The sequence below is a fragment of the Heliconius melpomene genome, chromosome 21 (assembly GCF_056956725.1).
Source record: "Heliconius melpomene rosina isolate 202511_hmr_F chromosome 21, ASM5695672v1, whole genome shotgun sequence".
NCBI classification, from domain to species: Eukaryota; Metazoa; Arthropoda; class Insecta; order Lepidoptera; family Nymphalidae; genus Heliconius; species Heliconius melpomene.
This window is the reverse complement of record NC_140409.1, coordinates 12,792,652-12,815,304: the sequence shown is the minus strand read 5'-3', so window position 1 is coordinate 12,815,304 and position 22,653 is coordinate 12,792,652. Positions and strand designations below refer to the sequence as shown.

Here is a 22,653-nt window from a genome sequence, read left to right as displayed (position 1 = left end):
ATCGGGAAGCTTTTTCATTATTTCCTATTTGTATTTTTATATAAATTATATAAATACAGATGCATAAATACCAAATCTAAGGGCCTTTGGAGCTATAACTGTTAGAATAAGAACTAGAGTTCTACAGAAGAGTACGGGTGTTACCACGAGTTCGTTCAGATTGAGTTCACTTTTAATAACTTAATTTTTTTTTAAATGTAACCGGATGCAGTCGTGGCGTAGTGGGACTGTAAGTGCAACGGTATGGAATGTTCAAAATTACGCGTAATAGGGGAATTGATTATCAATTCTTTCTCTCCTTTCTTAATATTAGGTTCCCTCTGCCTAATTCTTTTAAAAAACCAAATCCAATTCTTTTAAAATTATGTTTATTTTGTCGATTTACATTTTTCAAATAACTAACTATTAAGATTACTTAAAAAAAAATATAACAATAAATAATATATTCACAACATTCGCCTTACATATACTACTTGTATACTGCCATAGTATTTCTTTGATCTCGGTTATCTTTGAAACGTATTGTATTTAGATTAGCTACTGACTATTAATGAATTTGTAGGGATCTTGACAGAGAAATGAAGTAACAGTGCCATCCTTTTATTATGTTTGTTTAGGCTCTCCGCCTCAACAACCTTTATTTATCTTACCCTAGTTTTTTTTTATATTTAATGAGGATATGAACTATGAACGGAGGGACAGTAGGTTCCTAATGCCTACCGTAGCATATGCAGGATACAGCGTAGAGTAAAAAATAAAAATGGTACCAATTAGTGTAAGTTCAAATCTGAAGTAAACACAAAAACCTAAATATCTTGATTTTGAAAGCAGAAAAGCAGAAAACGGAGTGTCGAGACACTCTACATTTAATGTGAAAGGAAAATGAATTGACAGTGCCTACATTACAAAAAGAAATCAAATCAACTTTAAAATCAGAATAATGAAAATATAAATTTAATTTCCCCAAGTGGGAATCGAATCCACAATCAGCCGATAATCACAAACATGTGCGCGCGCCGACGGCATCAAAACCCACATTTGATATAGGGATTATAATACTAAATTAACATAAATACATAAGTGTATGAAACAGCTATAGCTTGAAACTTCTTAATAACATAAACTTTGAGAGAGATGATTGGTAACTCTAAACATTACATAGAATCACCAAGTCAATATACATGCTATATAGCAATTTCTACTATAAAAATATTTGTTTGTTTGTCATTTACTTCAATAAAAAACAGACGAATATTTTTTTTATAGTTACCCACTCCTTTATTTAGCAGAGTAGAGGCAAACCCGATCTACATAACAAAAGAAAAAAATAATCATGCTTAGAAATATTTGAGGTCAGTCGTATCGACACAGGCATGCGATTGTAAATGTGATAGATTGTGGATTCAGTTTCCATTTGAGGAAAAGAACTATCTAACATTTCATATTTTTCATTTCCTCGCTTTGCTAACAAGAGAACACGTGGCGTTAAGTTCCGCCACTCACCACCCAATGCTTAGAGTTTGGGCGCTTAACTTTTGAGTTTCTTATTAAACACTAAATAAGCAACAGGCGATATATAAGCAAAGTTGAAAAACAAACGAACAATAAAAGAATCGAACCCATAACGATAACAGCAACAAAAACACAAAACAAAGAGAAAAACTCCTTTAGTTATGAAAAATATAGAGAATTCTACATACGAATATAAATTATGTTTCATATTTCTTATTATATAAATTCTTAATAGGCCTTCCGAATACATTGTTACCATCGACATAATTCTATATACTTATATATATATATTCTATTCATTCCCTGAACCATTGAGGTCGAGCAAGCCCTTTGAAAAGGTCGATTTCTGCCTGCGGTCATTATATACAGTATGTAATATATGTATGTTATAGATACATTACAACGTAAACAATGTAAAGCCGTAATCCTATAAGATTATCATTCCACTAAATTACATGGAAACACATTCCCTAGAGGATATATCGGTCCTGAGATAATTAATATTTAAGTATTTATTTTAAGTTTAAGCTTAGCATTTTTTTTTCAATTGTAATCATAAATAAATCAGTGTCAATACACTCTTTTATCCACTTGATCCAAATTCAAGAAAAATGAAATTAGATAATTCCCCTAAATTAAAATTAAATCCATAGCCTCTCATTGCGCATTTATAGATATACCCTGACCCAATGCGCTACCAGCCAGAGATCCTGGGATTTTATTTATCAATAGCTACGATCACAGGATTTTCTTTCGTTTTGTTCTAAGCCGTTTAGTTGTTATTTTAATGCTTAAGTACTACAATATATTTAAAGCTATATTATTATTTATTTATTATATTATTTATTTATATAAAAATTTAAAACGCGCGGAGTGCGTAGCCAAGTGTTTTTACAAACAAAACTGGCGAGCAGCACCGTGTGTTATTTTACACGAACCATTTGAAGCCACTTTTTACCTATTCGTAACTCAAAAACTATTCCATCTAAAGCTGTCATATTTGGTTCAAATATTTAGACCCCCTACCAGTATACGTGCATTAAATTTCATAAACACAGCTCAAACAGTTATTTAGATAATGACGTCCAAAAATCGTAAATTTTTACGGGGGTGACTGACCTATAGACTTTAATGTTAACCAAGTTCCAGATGACCTAGAATGGTGAAATTTAGCATCCGGTTAAGTAATTGGGTGTATATCAAGGGAAAAATCCGAAACTAGTATTTTTTTAATATTTTCTTATAATTTTTCAATAAATAGATTCAATTAGGAACATTTACTTATAGTGCCTGTAAAGAAATCATAGCAATCAAAGTTCATGATAATTGATTTTTAGGCTTAGCGCCTGACAAAAAAATAAGAGCAATGCATTATTTATATATATGTTGCTTTAATTTATGTCACGCGTTAGTAAATATTTTATTTGTTATGGAGACTAACTTCACTATTACTTACGTAAGCCATCTAAAACAACACGATGCTTTCAAGTATATTTTATAATATAAGATAAGATATGTCTCCATTTGTAGCTGAAGATGCCTCTAATTTATGTCCTGACAAAGCCTGCCATCATGTGGACTTCAAGGGCTTCACGTACAAATATAAAAATATAATAAATGGATTAACATCCTTCATTATTATTTATTATAATTTAAACATATGTTTTAGTACTTATTATACTAAGAGTATTTGCATAGTCGATTAACGTATTTGATATTAAATTATTATTACAATATTTAAGTACTAAGTCCTATATAAGATCCTATAAGGGTTCTGTTTTATTGCTTTCGAGGTACAGAAGCCTAAAACAGAAAAAATACACTAAAAAATAAATATAAAAAAAATAATTATATTGATAGAAATATATATAAAATTTAAGAATAATATACTATCTGTAAGGTCAGTCGTGGTACAGGGGCACAAAGTGTGACTGTTAAACCGACTGGTAGTGAGTTCGATTCCCACTCGAGGAAATGAAATATTAATTTAAACTTATATTTCCATTTCTTCGCTCTGGTGTCGAGGCAAGGCGCGGCGGAGAGTTCCGTGACTCAACACGCAATGCCTCCAGAATTCAATGGAAAGTGGGGTTACTGAGTGTCTTAACACTAGATTCTCTCTGTCTACTCTGCTGTGTGCGGGATACAGCGTGAAGCTGGTTTGATTTTTAATTTGATATATGCAGCCTACCAGCTATCTTAACAGAAGTAATTATAAAGTAATTATTAACAGTAAAAATTTAAGTAATTGTTAATAAAAAAAATAAGAGAAAAAAGAGAAAATTAAAAATTACTTAAACAAAATAATAAAAAATAAATAAATTCGCTTTACGATGTATCCCACACATAGCGGGGTAGACAGAGGGAACCTAGTGTTAAGACACTCAGTTCCCCTCTTTTCATAGAACTCTGGAGGCATTGCGTGTTGAGTTATTCCAACAAAATACTAAAATTAATAATAAATATATCAGATTTCTAAACGCAGCATACATTCATTATTTTCTAATCTGACAACTGTCATTTAATCAACAAAATAAAAACTATAGTCGAGATTCATAGATAAATATAATCTATTTTCATATATAATTAAATATCGTCTTAAGAGTAATAAAACATAATATTATTGACCATAATAAAAAAGTAAATACCTAATTATATTAGATATATTTTATTGTACGAAGGCGCTCATATTTTAATGGTTTTTTTGGCCTGGGTTTCATGATTTTACTGGTTTTAGGAACACTTGTGGAAACGGCAGAGAACGAAGTCGACCTTGGGATCATATCAATTCAGATTTGTACCGTCAGCACTTAATAAACTTATTGTTTATATTTTTTCCAAGACATGTTGAACAATGAGTCGTTCAATAGAATTGCTTGTGGTTGAAACAAGAACCTTACACCGAATTGTTCCAATGCCTCCCGATGGGAGCTGTCTCTTCCATGCTATTGCATATTCTTCGTTTGAGCGTATTGATATACAACAAACTAATAAATTGCGCGAGACTATGGTAGAGTACGTATGTCGTAACTGGAATGATTTAAGTATCTACACTAGCGCTCGAAACGGGAATCTTTACTCTTCTAAAGAAGACATGCTTTGCTTAACTACGTACGGAGCTACTTCCGAAATAAAGGCTGCAGTAGATTTGTACAGTACTAGCGGACGCGCGCAGCTTCGCTTGCTTATTGCTTAGGGGTGAATTCTAATAAACTTTGAAACACGTGTTCAATAAAATATTTTTAAGAGTCTCAATTTCAAATTTTATAAAAATCAGTGGCGATTTAAAGATTTTTCTATATAAACTTTCAACCCCTTATTTACACCCCTAGGGGATGAATTAAAATAAACCACGAAACTTATGTTCAATGAAATATTTTTAAGAGTCTAAATTTCAAATTTTATAAAAATCGGTGGCGATTTAAAGATTTTTCCATACAAACTTTCAACCCCTTATTTGCACCCTTAGGGGGTGAATTCTAGAAATCCATGAAACACATGTTCAATTAAATATTTTAAGAGTCTAAATATCAAATGTTATAAAAATCGGTGGCGATTTAAGAATTTTTCCATACAAACTTTCAACCCCTTATTTGCACCCTTAGGGGGTGAATTCTAGAAAACCATGAAACATATGTTTAATTATATATGTTTAAGAGTCTGAATTTCAAATTTTATAAAAATTGGTGACGATTTCAAAAAAACCTATACAAACTTTCAACCCCTTATTTGCACCCTTAGGGGGAGAATTCTAGAAAATGATGAAACACGTGTTCAATTACATACTTTTAAAAATCTAAATTTCAAATTTTAGAAAAATCAGTGCCAATTTAAAATTTTTTCCATACAAACTTTGAACCCCTATTTCACCCCTTTAGGGTTTAAATTTTTCAAAATCCCTTCTTAGTGGATGTCCAGATTACGAAAGTAAACTTTTGTCCAAATTTAACGTTTCTACGCACAGCGGTTACGGCTGTGCGTGCGTCTTACCTCAGTCAGTGAGGACAAGTCCTTTTATATATATAGATAGATAGATTAAGATAGAAGTGTATTATCACAATGGTGTCCTACTTGGTTTATTCGGCGAACAGAAATGTCCTATGAGTTTTTTATTGAGCAACTATTGAGTTTCTTGCCGTAGTAGCTTCCTATAGGAAAAGTACTTGTAATGGCCAAATTGAATAAAGAATATTTTGATTTTGATTACATTATAAACCTTTCTACTTATGATTTCTGTACAAAAAGTAATGATATCCCGTCAAAAACATAAATGTAAAATGAAAGCCAAGTTCAGTAATAAAACATATGCTTTCAGCGATAAAAGAAGTGAGATGTAAATGTATGCCAAGTTCAATGGTCAGTCCTGAAATTTATTTTTAACAATATAAAATATTTTATAACAACTGTAAATGCCCATTCTTCTTACAACTTGGAGACTTTATTTATGTCTAATATCTGATTTGGCTAGTTTTCAAATTAATTTACATCGATATAAATGAATGTATTCAAATTGTATTCTACTCAGATTCTATTGTAAATTCATAAGAAAACTAGCCAAATCAGATATTAGACATAAATAAAGTCTCCAAGTTGTAAGAAGAATGGGCATTTACAGTTGTTATAAAATATTTTATATTGTTAAAAATAAATTTCAGGACTGACCATTAAACTTGGCATACATTTACATCTCACTTCTTTTATCGCTGAAAGCATATGTTTTATTACTGAACTTGGCTTTCATTTTACATTTATGTTTTTGACGGGATTATATTTAAAGAAAATGTATAAAACGTATTAGTGTATAAACGATACTTGAGTCCACTAATTTTGGTAAAATTTTGGTAAACGCTTAACGTGATGGTTATGGGTTCCAATTGAGGTTAAGATAAAGCACCGGACTCTGTTACGGAAGTCAATGAGCAAGGACTCACGAACTGCCAGAAAAAGCAAAACGAGACAGCCGGGAATCGAACCCATTTCGTACATCCCGTCCATACAATCCAACTCGCTCTACAATATGAATCTCATCATTATATTAATAAACGTATTATTTAAATACAAACACTGTATGGGAGTTAATTATATAAGGCACACATTTGCGAGGTTGATTTGTTGGTATTCAACAATGTTAACACAATTGAATATTAAATGAGCGTTGCGTTTCTCCTTTATTGTTAATTTATTAGATTATATTTGAAGTTAATTCCGCCCTACATTTCACAGACATTATGGAAGGTGAGAACGGAGTATCTTAACACTAGATTCTCTCTGACTAAACTGTTTTATGGGATGAAGCTAAAAACCTTTGTATCTTATGTGGTGAGGTGAAAATAGAACCTACAAATAAAATAAACAAGGATATTTTTGTATTTATATTGCGTAGTGTTGTTATATAGAATTTAAATATCATGATACGCCGTTCTTCAATATTATTACTGTTCAAATTAGAGAAAACAATTCTATATTTATACTGAGTAATTGAATAAAGAAATAAACACACGAAAGAACTATAATTAGAAATTTAAACTCCACACGTAGCTATATTACGGATTGTAAGGCGTTTTAAGTTCACAAAATCCGGTTTATATTTACTTTATAAATAAAATAACCATAAATAGAATAACGAACAATTGATTACACCCACTGATATAAAATAAACACATCATTAAAATACAAATACGATAATATAATCCAATGGCAATGTATATATATTAAATCTCTGGCAAGAATAAGAACGGCGTAGAGTTACTCTGGGCTGAAAGCGGAGTGTCTTGACACTACAGCCTCAATGACTCCAGAGTTAAGCGAGTGTTGAACGGATGGATTTTAAAGAGAGCGAAGTGTTTTAGCACTTTGTCCTCAGGCTGCTTCTGCTTACTATGCTACCTGGGAAAAAAAATGATTTTTTTATTAATTATAAACTCAAAGCTTAGTAACTTGTTAAAACATTTACATTTTTTAAGGGAATTTCCAGTGAAGAAAAGAGTTTAATATAGAGCCTTGTGTAAGGAAGCCTTGCTTTATTAAAATAATAATGATCGTTACACTGTGTTAGTTTTTTTGTAACCAGCCTCCGCTTTGCCTTCAGAAAGTTCAAGTTCATTAATTATATTTATAATAGCAAGTTGAATTTATATACTTTTTTGTTAACCTCACCCTGTATATAGAAGGGTAAGCAGAAACAAACTAGTATTAAATTACGGATGCTCAATAAATGGTATGGTTTCAAGAATGCATTTCATTTATGAACCATGTATAACTGTAATCTAAGTAAACTTTATTTAATATACAAGTTATATTTTTTTTAATCTTTACACTTATCCCACATATATCAGGGTAGGCAGAAGGGAGCATAGCATTGCATTAAATGGCGGAACCCAACGCCGCACTATGCCTCGACACCAGAGCGAATACATGAAAATATCAAATATATAATTTCCTCAAATGCAACCAAGGCCAGCCCCTACACATGGGATTTCGTACAATTACTAAGTCTTTCTCAATCAGTTGGGATTTGACTAATTCTTTCTGGATTGCTTGTGTGATAGTCCTTTAATTTTATCAATAAAATTAAATAAATCTTTATTAGTATTAAGTGTTTATCGGATTTCTTTTTTTTATGAATTCCGGAATAAATCTCAAATATATATAAATAATATTATCAGGATTTTCAAATAAATTGCGTAAGATCAATAAAATAGTGCATAACGAAGATAGTTTCTCTGTTCTGTTCTGCTCTTAGTTTATGGCGTACCATGCGTGACAAATGAGCATTAATCACTTCGTTATATAACTCTCTGCTCTCATACAATTCTTTTTTAAAATTTTGAATAAAAAAAATAATTATCAACAGTGTAAAACTAAAAAAATGCCACTCATCAATTTTACTTAGAAGTATTAACAAAGTGTGTGAACAAATAAACGCACGTACGATAGTAAGAGATGGTCTTGACAATCATGAATGAATGAATAGCGGCTGAAACAGCCACACTGGTTGCACCGCTCCAGTGGCCCCCGACAGCTGATGCAGGGAGGACGTGCATCTAGTTCGTTTACCAAGAAAGTTCGGCAGATGGCAGCCTTTAATATTGAATCCACGTAGTAAACTTACAACTCGATATGACGTACTCACTGGGCTACAAGACATGCGCGGCCCCAGTACCGCGTGGCACGCAATTCTAGATAGACATACATTTGGTTTTCATCTGCAAATATGATCAAAATTTATATAAAAAATGACTGATATATGTATTAAATATTCGACCCTTATTGTTTTTATTCAACCCTTATTGTATTTTAGCACAAATTCCTTTATCTCATCTTAATACCAAGTTTATTGGAATATCCTAGAATAACCCTGCAACATTGGATAGAAATAGCCAAGGTCATGAAGTCGCTAACCTTTAAACGTATCACGTAATAGTATTTTATTCTTTTCAGAGTCACAATGTCGAAAATGACAGTCGAACCTGTTGTGCTTGAACTAAAATTCTTAGATGTTTCTTCAACTTATAAAATATCTAAAAGTATGTTTATTCACATATATTTATTTTTTTGTTTTAACATTGTTATACAAAATTCTATTATTTTATTTGATTTGAAAAAGACGCATTTTTTGCGAACACACTCGATTTACTATTTGCAGAATGTAGATATCACAATTAACTAAGGTATAACCCTATAGTAAACTTTGATTTGCTCTTAGCTTACACGTCCTAGTACAGAACTTAACCGACGGTATATTGAGGAAAATTTCTGGGATGTTCGAATGATATATGAATATTAGCTTGCACTGTAACTCCTTATAATTTTCATTTAAATTACTTTACTGTTAAAATTAGATAAGACATTTTTCAAACGGACATTACAACCAGATAATGCTAATATTAGAAGTTAAAAGAGACGGGATTTCTTTATAAATATTAAATAACTCTATTTTACTTACTTGGGATTACGGATTCCATATAAAAAAATCTAACATAACAGAATTTGAGTGAGTGCCATTAAAAAGGTAAGCCAGCCAATTGAGCCCAAGGTTTACATACAGCGAATTTACATACAATTGTTCAAAAAATTGCCATTGAACTGCTTTTGAAATATTTCCATTGAGCTTCCGTAGGAAAGAGTTTTATTTATAAATTTTGCATTCGTTAGTAAAAGCTGTATCACTTTCACTAATTTTGAGAGTTCCAAGATGTACAAGAATAACACTTACAGATTTATCTTGCTACTACCCCAACCAATTATTATCGTCTCAATTTCAAAAGGACTTGGCCTTAAATAATTTGATAATATAAATTACTCTGGGTTCGTTTAATTGTTACTGAATCTCTCAACTAGAATAATTGTGGAACAATATCTCTATTGTTAAGTTGTTATTGCTATTACAGAGGTGCCTTGCTTTTTAGATTTGCATTTATGAACATGTAGAACTTTGCTATTAATAATTATTAGCTTATATTTCCATTAATTTTCTTTTAATAGTGGCTACTGGCCGAGATTTACTTTTCATTATATTTCATTACCATACTTCAAGCGAAAATATGTTATTATAGCTTTACTCTTTATAAATTAGGGTATTCTGCTTACCCTGAGCTGAGTGTTGTGATTCTCCGTTCTCGATTTTTCGATCAAATTTTCGTGACAGCGCGTGTTGAGTAAAGGAACTTAATGCCGTGCTTTGTTTCTTAACAAAGCGGTGAAATCGTTATAGCTCATTTCCCCAAGTGAATATCAAACCCTCAACCATCGCGTTAACCGTCACATATACTAATGAAAATTCTACTCGAGAACTCATAATATATTGTTCTTGTTCGATATCGTATAATGTGAATTCCAAAGAATATACTCGTAATCTAACTCACGTTCTTAATTTTTCATTTATTGGTTTATTTGAAATATTTTTTTGTAAAGGCATTATTAAATTCTTTAGACTTTTATACGTATATGGGAAATTCTCAGAATTGTCTTATCCAGTTATTGAAGTGGCGTGAAATACACTATACTATTTAGACACTATTTTTTAGATTCTCGCTATACCGCTTGTGCAAGTTAGGCAGAGCTAGACCTAGTCTCGTATATAGCAGGGTGAACAGATTGTTAGTTAAGACAGTAGTGTTAAGACACTCCGTTCCCCACTTCCTGCCAAATTTTCTAGGCATTGTGTGTTGAGAGAGAGAGAGATACTAATAATAATTAATTCCCCCAAGTGGGAATGAAACCACATTTTTTCTCTAAGATTTTTTTCTTCAAGATAAAACATTTGTTTTTCGGACTTTTTTAGTTATTAATTTTATTACAGTAACGGCTCACTAACAAATTTAATGTTTAATATTATTTCAAAGCGCGTTCCTTCGTAACGTTGATAAAATACTGCTATATTTTCAACACCTTTCGTAATTTAAACGGTGAAGTGCACTTTATTATATTTAAAACGCGCGGAGCGCGTGCCAAGTTTCTGGGTTTCAGAACTGGCGAGCAGCACCGTGTGTTATTTTACACGAACCATTTGAAGCCACTTTTTACCTATTCGTAACTCAAAAACTATTCCACCTAAAGCTGTCATATTTAGCTCAAATATTTAGACCCCCTACCTGTATACGTGTATAAAATTTCATAAACACAGCTCATACAGTTATTTAGATAATGACGTCCAAAAATCGTAAATTTTTAGGGGGGTGACTGACCTATAGACCTTAATGTTAACCAAGTTCCAGATGATCTAGAATGGTGAAATTTAGCATCCGGTTAAGTAATTGGGTGTATGTCAAGGGAAAAATCCGAAACTAGTATTTTTTTAAATATTTTCTTATAATTTTTTAATAAATAGATTCAATTAGGAACATTTACTTATAGCACCTGTAATGAAAGCATAGCAATCAAAGTTAATGATAACTGATTTTTAGGCATAGCGCCTGCCAACAAAATAAGAGCAATGCATTATTTATATATATTTGCTTTTATTTATGTCACACGTTAGTAAATATTTTATTTGTTTTGTGGACTAACTTCACTATTACTTACGTAAGCCATATCAAACAACACGATGCTTTCAAGTATATTTTAAGATAAGATATGTCTCCATTTGTAGCTGAAAATGACTCTAATTTATGTCCTGAGAAAGCCTGTCATCATGTGGACTTCAAGGGCTTCACGTAAAAATATAAAAATATAATAAATGGATTAACATCCTTCATTATTATTTATTACTAGCGGACGCGCGCAGCTTCGCTTGCCTATTTAAGGGTGAATTCTAATAACCCATAAAACATGTGTTCAATGAAATATTTTTAAGTCTAAATTTCAAATTTTATAATAATCGGTGGCGTTTTAAAAATTTTTCTATATAAACTTTCAACCCCTTATTTGTTCAATTAAATACCTTTAAAAATCTAAATTTCAAATTTTATAAAAATCGGTGTCGATTTAATTTTTTTTCCATAAAAACTTTGAACCGCTATTTCATCTCTTTAAGGTTAACATTTTTCGAAATCCCTTCTTAGTGGATGTTCAGATTACGAAAGTAAACTTTTGTCCAAATTTAACGTTTCTACCATCAGCGGTTACGGCTGTGCGTGCGTCTTATCTCAGTCAGTGAGGACAAGTCCTTTTATATAAATAGATAATTTAAACATTTTAGTACTTATTATACTAAGAGCATTTGCATAGTCGATTAACGTATTTGATATTAAATACCTGAAGAACTTTTATTAAATTAGTGAATCACTTTTACATTTTTAAATATAAATTATTATAAAAAAGATACATTTAAAAATATAAAAAAACCACTCTTCCGAGGGCGGGACAAGGGTCCAAGCCATCGGTGGCTAGGGCTCCAGAGAGAGGAACCTCCGCACAATACGTGCCGTCTCAAGTAATACTGCCTTCTGTATCCGGTTCTTGATCCAACAGCTAAGCGATAGCCTCTTAAGGTGTTGGTCGAGGCTTTACGCTATTAAACCGTTAACCGAAACCACTATCGCCACAATGATAACAAATAACAAATTATTATAACAAATTATTATTACAATATTTAAGTACTAAGTCCTATAAGGGTTCTGTTTTATTGCTTTCGAGGTACAGAATCCTAAAACAGAAAAAAATACACTAAAAAATAAATATAAATAAAAGCTTTTAAAAAGTAATTATATTGATAGAAATATATATAAAATTTAATAATAATATACTATCTGTAAGGTCAGTCGTGGCACAGGGGCATAAAGTGTGACTGTAAAATCTGACTGGTTACTGGTTACTAGTTACTGAGTGTTTTAACACTAGGTTCTCTCTGTCTACCCTTCTGTGTGCGGGATACAGCATGAAGCTGATTTGATTTTTATTTTGAAACATTGTCAGCCTACCAGCTATCTTAACAGAAGTAATTATAAAGTAATTATTTACAGTAAAAATTTAAGTAATTGTTAATAAAAAAATAAGAGAAAAAAAAGAGAAAATTAAAAATTACTTAAACAAAATAATAAAAAAAACCAAAATGTGGTGTCGTGGGACACCAGTTAGGAACAAAGTTCGACGAACGACGAGTCCTTCGGCTAATGTAGAATCGACACAAATTGCAAAAAAAGTCGTGCTCAATTTTATGTAGGTTTTCTTGATTTTTCTCTTAAATTTTGCTGATTTGTTTTTATTTAAGTACAAGAAAGTATTTAGAAAATTCAGTATTTTAGGAAATAATAAATTACTTAAAATAAAAAAACATCGTAATTCAAATTATCAACTAAAAAAAGAAAGAGGGAGAAAGAGAAAGGTATTTATACATTACTCGTCTGTGTATGCGACTGTCGCGCCTGCGCACGTCTCATTTAACGGTTTTATTCCACGCATTTTTCTTACGGTTTTACTATCACATTTTTTTCAGTTCGTTCACACAGCGAAATCCCTATCCCTTCCAAGCCTGCCGTAAGGAACTTCGTTCCAATAAATAAATCCGCTTTACGGTGTATCCCACACATAGCGGGGTAGACAGAGGGAACCTAATGTTAAGACACTCAGTTCCCCTCTTTCCATCGAACTCTGGAGGCATTGCGTGTTGAGTTATTCCAACAAAATAATGAAATTAGAAAAAAATAATAATAAATTTATCAGATTTCTAAACGCAGCATACATTAATTACTTTATAATCTGACAACTGTCATTTAATCAACAAAATAAAAACTATAGTCGAGATTCATAGATAAATATAATCTAAATTCATATATAATTAAATATCATCTTAAGAGTAATAAAACATAATATTATTGACTATAATAAAAAAAGTAAATAACTAATTATATTAGATACATTTTATTGTACGAAGGCGCTCATATTTTAATGGTTTTTTTGGCCTGGGTTTCATGATTTTACTGGTTTTAGGAACACTTGTGAAAACGGCAGAGAACGAAGTTAACCTTGGGATCATATCAATTCAGATTGGTACCGTCAGCACTTAATAAACTTATTGTTTATATTTTTTCCAAGACATGTTGAACAATGAGTCGTTCAATAGAATTGCTTGTGGGTGAAACAAGAACCTTACACCGAATTGTTCCAATGCCTCCCGATGGGAGCTGTCTCTTCCATGCTTTTGCATATTCTTTGTTTGAGCGTATTGATATACAACAAACTAATAAATTGCGCGAGACTATAGTAGAGTACGTATGTCGTAACTGGAATGATTTAAGTATCTACACTAGCGCTCGAATCGGGAATCCTTACTCTTCTAAAGAAGACATGCTTTGCTTAACTACGTACGGAGCTACTTCCGAAATAAAGGCTGCAGTAGATTTGTACAATATTAAGATAGAAGTGTATTATCACAATGGTGTCCTACTTGGTTTATTCGGCGAAGAGAAATGTCCTATGAAGCGCTTACTCTAAACTATGTTTTAAAAACAGCAATTCTTGAGTTTCTTGCTATAGTAGCTTCCTATAGGAAAAGTACTTGTAATGGCCAAATTGAATAAAGAATATTTTGATTTTGATAACATTATGAACCTTCCTACTTATAATTTCTGTACAAAAAGTAATGATATCCCATCAAAAACATAAATGTAAAAAGAAAGCCAAGTTCTGTAATAAAACGTATGCTTTCAGCGATAAAAGAAGTGAGATGTAAATGTATGCCAAGTTCAATGGTCAGTCCTGAAATTTATTTTTAACAATATAAAATATTTTATAACAACTGAAAATGCCCATTCTTCTTACAACTCGGAGACTTCATTTATGTGTAATATCTGACTTGGCTAGTTTTCAAATTAATTTACATCGATATTAATGAATGTATTCAAATTCTATTCTATTCTATTAAGATTCTATTGTAAATTAATTTGAAAACTAGCCAAGTCAGATACTACACATAAATGAAGTCTCCGAGTTGTAAGAAGAATGGGCATTTTCAGTTGTTATAAAATATTTTATATTGTTAAAAATAAATTTCAGGACTGACCATTGAACTTGGCATACATTTACATCTCACTTCTTTTATCGCTGAAAGCATACGTTTTATTACAGAACTTGGCTTTCTTTTTACATTTATGTTTTTGATGGGATTGCAAATTAATTTAAAGCTTAAGCTGAATTTCCAAATGAAAATGTATATTTGGAGCATATACTTTTTGTCTATGCATATATTATACGTAAGTGCGATGGTTGTTGGTTCGATGATCCAATTCCCATTCGTGGGAATAAATTATTTTCATTTTGTCACTCTAAAAGATAAAGTGTGGCGTTGAGTTCCGCTACTTAACATGCAATGTCTTGATTTCAAATGGAAAAAAAAAACGTGATATAAAAAACATTAGAAGAAAAGGAATCCAGAGATACGCACCACTGTAGAATGGTCTAGGCAGTGTTTTGAGGTCGATACGACTTGGGTACCTTCATAAAGCGCTTTTATCTCCACCTTCTGGTCGGCAACTCTCCTATAACTCCTTTGGTGTTACACGGGATCGTGGGCACTTTCTCTTTCTCTATTCATGAAAATTTATAACTACGTAAACGATAATAGCACACAAACAAAGTCTTAACTAACCTAATAAGTATTTATTACGTAGAAATAATTTTTATATTATATATTTTTGGTCTAAGACAATAACAACAGGTCGAAACCACCAGTTGATTCGTGATATTAACTCGAATTGCTTTTCGGGTCGGCATCTCGGCGTGCTCGCTAACTGGGTCAAGGCTCCTAGTGCGCGGTACACAGGGTAATTGATGAAAACATATTTTCGTTTTTCATACAACTTAACCTTTTTATTGTTAGCTAATATATATTTTTTATGTAATAGCATTTTTTTTCGTTATAATATACTAATGGCCGCCTGCTTTTTCAGTTTCCGTAGGAATTTCAATAAATCCACTTTTAGTGGAAAGGTGGGAACAGGGGTGTGTGGGAGTGTCTTAATAGAAACGGTGTGTCTTAACACTAGTTTCCCAGGTTTTTCTACCTAAACTACTATGTGCGGGGTACATAAACTGCTGTGGTACGGTATTTTACGGAATGAATATTGACTCTCTCTTTCTCTCTATTACCAAGACCAAACGGAGAGTATAGTTGCGCTTAACGGAAATTAGAAGGAAAGTAGTGAATGGAGGAGGAACAATAGAGAGCTACCCCACCATTTATAGCGCGAAGTTGTAAAAAATATCGCGAAAGATCAAAATAGAAATATCAAAGTTCTGCAGGTAGATAATAAAGAACTTAGAAATATTAATATAATAATTCCAAGAAACTTTTATACGTTATAATCTCACTTGTTTCTCAGACAGGGTTGTTAAGTATTTATATTTAATTCCTAATATTCCTTTTTTAAATCAGTCTGTACTCTATACATTATTTTATTACAGGCGTTTCGTTGAGAATGAACCTAGTAAGCACTATGTTCTTTAATATCGCCCAAGTTAAGCACGGAAATTATATGAGTTGTCTTATAAATGCGATTAAAAGTTAATTAAATATAATTATTCCCCATTAACGTTAAATCCTGCAATATTAAAAAAAATATATAATCTATATATATAAAATCGAAAGGTCACTCACTCATCACGAAATCTCAGAAACTACATGTGCTAGGAATCTGAAATTTTGCATAGAAGTTACTATAGGACGTAGATGCTCGCTAAGACGGGAATTTGTAATATTCGACTTCTAAGGGGTTGTTTTTGGGGTTGAAAGTTTGTATGAAACTTTGTTACTACAAATGCTAGGAGTCTCAAATTTTGCATGGACGTCACTTACAGGACCTAGGTACTCATGGAGACAGAAATTAATAACAAAGTAGTTCACGCTGGCGAAGCCGCGGGCGGGCCGCTAGTACTTTTATAAAAATAAGTTCAAGCGTTTCAGTATCTGGCTTTAAGCTAAAAAAAAAATTGCAGGATTCGAACATACTACCTATGTAGACTACTACACGTTTTACCCCCACCTTCCCCTAATTTTGGACCAAAATGGAGTGGTTACTGTTAGGTACAAATGATTGTGGTTAAGAGCCGGCGCAACGCCAATCTGCAAAGCGTCACTGTTTTTGACATTTCAATGTTAGCTCGCATATTCCAGCACATAGTTGGTTATATAAAGCAGATTTTAAATGAGCTTTTAAGTTTTATTTATTTGAATAATTTCCAAATCAAATGATACTAACATAAAATATTATTAATATAATAATCTATTTATTTATTACTGCTGATTAAGAAGTCAGGCAAGAGGCCAGGGAAGTCAGGCAGATAGGCAGGGTTATCTTTTTCCATCCAAATTCGAGACATTATGTGTTAATACGAAACTCAACCCCTCATCTTGTACAAAACGTCGGAATCGAATTCACAATTATCGCATTTACGGTCTCACTGCGCCACGAAAACGTCAAATAACACTTTATTAACTTTACGAAATCTATCGCCATTTTCTTTAATCAACATCTACTTATTTATATAGATTTTATATATTTTTTTCATAAGCTAAATACATATAAATAAAAGTACAGCATAAATGAGTTCAACTCAAACACTCGTTCTCATTATGTAAAGTTTACGAAAGCGCCTCGAGCATGTCGGGTGTACGGTGTACGGACCAGTCAAGCCAAGGTCAAAGGTTTACATATACATTTTAACATATTTTTAGTTGATATCTATATAAAACGTATTTTTTAGTTGATATCTTTGAATTTAAGTGGTGGATATCATTTTTTATAGAAAATTAGAGATATTATTATATAAATCGCATTTATAACATAATTTTGTTTTGAAGTGACAAATTTAAACTGTTTATTTTTGTTTTAAACAATTTTATCATTTTCGTTATTGAAAGTGAGGAACGGAGTGCTTAAAGATTACCTCTGTCTACGCTGATTTTTGCAAAATACAGCGAGATCCTACAAAAATAACTTATATAATTAATCTATAGAAATAATAACATATAATAAAATAAAATTTACATTAAAATAACCAAAAAACTAAAGTTCAAAAGAAAAATGTAGCTAAATTACAAAAATTAAGTCGTCATGGCTGCTATAAAACGTGTTGCTGCACTTGCTACGAGAGCTCTACGTCAACCGTAGACGCTTGAGAGCCATCGTCGTTATAGTAACTCGTTACGTTTTCAGTATTGAAATGCCTGTTTTTGTTTGAATTATTTATTTAATGTTGATTATAAATTGAAAATCATATTATATATTGTTTAATTTTCAATATTTTTGTATGTATAATGACGTGAACAAGTGTGGGTTCAATTCTTATTCGGGAATATTTACATAAATATTTTTTATGCCGTGGGACCCTAAGAACCTAGTATTGAGATTATTCTGTTCCTATTAAACCACTTCTGTTCCCCATTATGCACCAAATTCTCGAAGCATTGCATGTTGAGTGGTGGAACAATGTGGCCAATACTGCGCTTTGCCTCATTACCAGGAAATATGAAGGAATTACAATATAAAATAAATTTAAATAAAATAAATTTAGAATTCCGCCTCTTTATAAACAATATCTTTTAATTAAACGGAGAGAGTAGAATAAAAAAAAATCTTCATATATCTCACAAAAATGCATCAGTGTTCTAAAAATAAGAAAACTTTAGTGTTGTTATTTAAGTTTCTTCTTTGTCTTCTCCTTAGAGTGCCTCTTCAATCCTGGAAGTTGACATAGCTTAAGGAAACGCTGCTCTGTCCAATACTAGATGGAATATTTGCCACAAGGATTTGATAGTCCATTCTTTGATGTTACTCAGCCACGATTTTCTTTTTCCTTTCACTGTACCGCTAAATATGACCTTAATATTCTTTATTGGATTTTTTTTAAAGATGAAATAAAATATAGTGATTTCTCACTTGATTATATTAGCTTAGTGACAGAAGACCACTTCAAAAATATAGTTTAAATATAATTCTTTAAGAACAAACTTTATTAACTCAGAAACTAACAGCTTAACTTGTTTTTAATTGACTTATCTTTTAGATCTCCTCTAGGTTAGTTTGCATTGACACTTCTAGGAATGATAAGGAAATTGTTTTATATTATTTAAAATTTCATTATTTATGACATATAATAACGACAGTGTACAGACAATGTTGTAATCTATTTTGTTACATAAAGAGATTTGGAATAATTTGATGAATGTTATATGTAGCTTTTAGAAACTTTCAGGAAAGTTATTTAAAAGCTAATTTAAGCATTTTTTTCTAACACTAGCACAAGCTTAATTTCACAGTAGCAGTAGGTCGAACCTAGTACAAATGACTAGTAGTAGTAAAAATGACTCCCTTGAGTGGGTACAAACCCAAACCCAGAATAAGCACAGTTAAAAAATATTGCAAAAGTGAGTTGTAATTTTCATACTATTCACAACATTCAAGCTATTTTTAACTTTATTTTATATAAAAATTTACTAAAATTTAAATATATACTTGTATACGGCATTCGTAAGAATATTCCTGGGAACTATAAACTCGAGAGCGCACCGCCCAGCTGCAGTGAAAATCTCAAACATATTTTACACTAAGTGTTTCCCTCGGTCCGTGTAAAGTATAGTATACTGTATAATTTAATATTAAATATAATTAATATTCCTTTATTTGTATTAAAACTTTTTGTATTTAAAGTTATAACTATTTTTGTAACAATTCTAAAAAGGGGAAAGAAAGACTGCAATAAATATTTTTAGATAAAATATACCCAATGATCGGCTCGTTGATCTCCGCCACGTGATATCTCGAAGTCAGGCTTCAAGAGGAGAACGGAGTGTATTGACACTAAGCTTTCTCTGCCTATCCTACTTTACAAGCAATCTGTGAAATTTAAACTCAATGTCCTAATTAATTATCAATTAAAACTGAATCGTATTTTCACGCTGTATTTCGCACGTACCAGTGTAGGCAGAAATAGCCTGTGGAATCTAGTGTTAAAACACTCCAATCCATTAAAATACTTTTGTTCCTTACTTTCCATTTTTCTACGAAATTCAATTTCAATTCATTCTGGTAATGAGTCCACCACACAATACGGAATGCTTTCAGAATTCGATGGAATTGTCTTAAAACCATTCTACCAGGTACTCTTTGCTTACCCTACTTTGTGCGACATACACAAAGTAGGGTACACAAGATACAATTATTATTTTAGCGTGAAGCTAAAGGAAAAAAAAAGATTTGCAGCCGGCCTGACAGCAGAGAACGGAGTGTTAACACACTTAATTCTCTCTACTATGGGGCAAACAGTGAAGTTTAACTAATAATTGTCATATCTCCATCGCATCTAGTATTAACTTCATAGATCGAAATGCCCTTTGCATACTTCATTACCTGTAACAATACCTGTATAAATCAAACGAAACGAAACGAAAAACGCCAAATTTACAATTTGAATACATTGCTTTAACCTTTTGTTGTAAAAAATAAAGTTAGCATTGTCACGGTTAAAATGTATTAACTTAATAAAGGTTTATTAAAATGATGCCGAATTCATATTTCAGTGAAAAATCTTTTTATTTAAAGAATTTTGAACGGGATGTCTTAATACTATGATGATAAAGATGTTTGGAAATGAGTTGCTCTATTTCTAAGTTGAAATTGTTAATTGTGATTTATAACAAATGTTGGCATTTAAAAAGAGTGGCCATGAGTTTCTTTGCCTCTATCTTCTCATGAGCTCAACCATTTGAACGGGCTTTTTTCAAGTCAAAATTGCACATTTTTTTTGGTTATTTTGTTTTGCATTTTTTTTTATCTTTTGATTGTTAAGCATTTTTATGGAATAAAGATATTTTGACTTTGACTTTATATTCCCTTTGTCTATGTGCTGTGTGCGGGATAGACCGTGAAGCTGATTTAACTTAATTTAATTTATAATTTTGAGTGCTAGATTGGACTTTTTTTTTATATGGAAAAAGGACAAGGCAAACGAGCGTTCGGGTCACCTGGTGGTGATTATCGCCGCCCACGGCCCTGTGCAACACCAGAGGAGCTACAGGTGCGTCGCCGGCCTTTGAGGTGGAGATAGACGCACTTTTTGAAGGTACCCATATCGTACCGACCTGAAAACACTGCCGCGGGTAGGCCATTCCACAGTTCGGTGGCGCGTGGAAGGAAATTTCTACGAAACCGCACAGTAGTGGAGTGCCACGTATCCAGGTGGTGTGAGTCATATTTAAGTTTGTGACGTACTGTGCGGATAGAAAATACGGCGGCAGGTAACAGGTCAAACAGTTCTTCAGAACACTCACCATGATAAATGCGATAGAGAACGCACAGCGAGGAGACGTCTCTACGCCTCAAGCCTTTCACAGCTCATTGGGTCCTTAATGATTCGAACGGCTCTACGTTGTATGCGATCAAATGGGTCAAGCTGATACTGGGGTGCACCAGCTCAGAGATGAGAACAGTACTCCATATGAGGCTCTTATAATTACTGTTTCACGCTTTTTCACGTCATACCAGGATATATTAAAGGAAATAAAGTGTCAATACACTTCGTTTTCCACTATCAGCATGTCATTGCGTAATGAGTAGTGGAAATTACCGCCTCATTTTTCTTACTGTAAGGGGTTAATAAACATAATTCATTCCGGGAGTGGTAATCGAAGTCACGATCCTCGTACGACCTCGAGGTGACCACTGTGCCAAGATAATAAACTATAGCTAAACATAACAAAATATTGTAAAGTCAACGACATTTAACAAACTATAAGCTGCTTGTACTATAATTCTTCTACAACTTAAACAGTACACAAACTTTCCAGTGTGGGTTGCGTAAAGTTCCTGTAAATAATTATATATAGGTTTTATTTTTAGGTATAGTGTAATAGAAGTATTTTTCAATAGTTCAAAGTTTTCTCGTTATTATACGAAGTATATAATGATAAATTATATTTCATTAAACAAATTCGTGATAAATAAACAGAATATGTAAGACTTTTTATATAGTTATAGTTTTTAAAGAAAAAAAGACCCTGGTAATAGCCGGGATTAATGCCAGGAAGAAGAAGAGTCTTTAAAGAAAAAAAATGCGACACCTAACACCAACCTATTCCTGTATCTCAATGTATATTTAGCCTCTTCTCGCTGTCGTCCATAAAAACAGGCCTAACTGTGCTAAGCCCAGGTATACAAAATTTATATTTGTAACCATCTCGCAGTGGAACAACATCTGACTGGGAAAGCGATGGTTAGTAGGTTCTCGTCCTTTAACAAAAAGCGCGGCGTTGAGTTCCGCCACTCAAACAAAATTATGTGTTTCATATATTTTGTCATAATATAACAGTGCATTGTATTTAAACAGTCTCAATAATAACTATTCCAAACTGACTTTCAATAACACGTGCAGTTGAAAATTATCTAAAATGGCTATTTATTCAATTAAAGATTAAATATAGATGAATTTTGTTCTAATTTATGATAAATTATTAATATTGAATTAATTATTATATTTAACACACATATGTATATGCATATTAAATTTGTTATTTGAAATTCTAATGTTAACCTAGTGAAGCTTAAAATTATTTGTGGATAATTAATATTCTTAGTTAATTCATTTTTTTTTCTCCTACATACAATAAGGCCGTCGTGGTGCAAAGGCACAAGCGTGCGATAGTAAGCGCAGTGGTTTTGGGTTCGATTCCCACTTAGAGCTAAGAATTATTACTTATTAATATTTTAA

The 22,653-nt window shown here is 32.1% G+C and overlaps 1 protein-coding gene across 1 annotated transcript in view; it reads left to right on the top strand.

The window, feature by feature from the left end:
• Positions 1–22,653, top strand: part of bma (SCY1-like protein bma) — a 123,804-nt gene that overhangs the window by 45,265 nt on the left and 55,886 nt on the right. The gene's annotated exons all lie outside the window — the stretch shown is intronic.